Source organism: Antrostomus carolinensis, unplaced genomic scaffold, assembly GCF_000700745.2.
Source record: "Antrostomus carolinensis isolate BGI_N321 unplaced genomic scaffold, ASM70074v2 scaffold41134, whole genome shotgun sequence".
Taxonomy (NCBI): domain Eukaryota; kingdom Metazoa; phylum Chordata; class Aves; order Caprimulgiformes; family Caprimulgidae; genus Antrostomus; species Antrostomus carolinensis.
The window spans coordinates 8,053-9,620 of NW_010312132.1; positions in this window are offsets into that span (position 1 = coordinate 8,053).

Below are 1,568 nucleotides of genomic sequence, written 5' to 3' on the forward strand. Positions count from 1 at the left end.
TCCATTCAGGGTGCCTCTGCCTGCACATCTGGGAGGAGGAAAGATTTTGTTCCTTCTGCCAAACTCTTGGGGGCTGAGCTGAGGAGAGGGGCTGGAGGTGCACAGCTGTGCAGTCATGGAAAGGTGCTGGGAAGGGAACTTCAGAGACCGCTCCTGGTGTCTCACATCCGAAACAGCTGAATCAAAATAATTCCTGACCTGTTTTTATACCCCCCAGTGATGGTGGAGGCTGTTCAGATGCGCCGCTTGTACTTACAACGGATTCAGATTAGGGGCAGAGGATTAAAGGCTGTGGGGGGTGGGTAAATGTGGTGGTTTTAATGGTTTTATGTGTTTTTTAAACCAATAGCGAGACTGGCAGTTCCTGAACAGCTCTGGTAACATGTGACGGGCAAAGCGAGCAAGCAGTAGCTCATCATTAAGCACTGTACACCCTGGACAACTCTGTATTTATTTTCTGAGACTGCGTTTCCAACCTGACAGCCACAAAGCTTCTGCCCCGGAGTGGAACGTGCTCTGGTCCCTCTCAGCGCAGGGCTCGGGCAGCTCAACTTCCTCTGCAACGGTGCAGCCCTGGCCACAACTGCAACACGTCCTCCTCAAGACACCTGCTCAGGCACCCAGGTGGCATCCAGGCTGCAGAAAGATGACTTTACACAAAGGCAGATATTAGCCACAACATAACCATAAACTTTCTCTCCTCTTTCACTCAAGAGGGGAGCATTGCTGTGGACTTGTGTTTACACATTCTATATGGGAGGGTGCTCGCTCCTGTGCAGGCTGGGGCAGTAAATCTGTTGTCAGACGGGCTTGCACGTGTGTAGTGAGAGCAGATTACTGCTGTTTTCCCTTATTTTGCTGCCTTGAGGCAGGTGGACAGATTATAGAGGATAGAGAATATACGTTTATTAGTCTTTTTTCTGTCTTTTTCATCAAGCCCCCTTCTGGTGACCCCATTTCCTAGAGGGATAAAGCGAGCAGCCCAACCTCATTTCTTGTCTCTGTTGCAAAGGCTGATCAGAGAAGTGGAGGAGCTCTGGAACCGTGGGCGTGTGCAGGCTGCCTGACCCCTCTGGGGTGGCTGGTCCCTGTCCTGCAGGCACGGTCTGGTCTCTGCTGGTGGCACTGCCCCTCTCTGGGGACTCTGCTCAGACACCTTGAGTCCTGTGTAAGCACTTTCCCCTCTCTCTGCAGGTGTGTGACAGATGGAGGTGCAGCACATCCCAAACGGGGTTGCTTTTCCCGTGGTATGCACTGCAGGAAGGGTGGGGAGTAGCTGTGGGACTGACCTGGGCTTTTCCATGAGCCTCTTTCTCCCAAAGAAAAGCCTGGTACTGACTTTGTGGGTAAAATGGTGGGGTGGGAGCGTGGGGGTGGCTGACCCGTCACCATGTGTTAGATGAACGTCCTCCCTGTTTCATGAGCAGCCAGAGGGGCCGACTGGCTCTCCCAGCTGCAGCCTGGTGCATCCTTGAAGAAGCAGAACATGCTGACTTTCTTTTGTAGGGCAGTGGTGGGGTCTGCTGCTGGGGTCAGCCCACCACAGCGCATCACTCCAGGGGGTATTC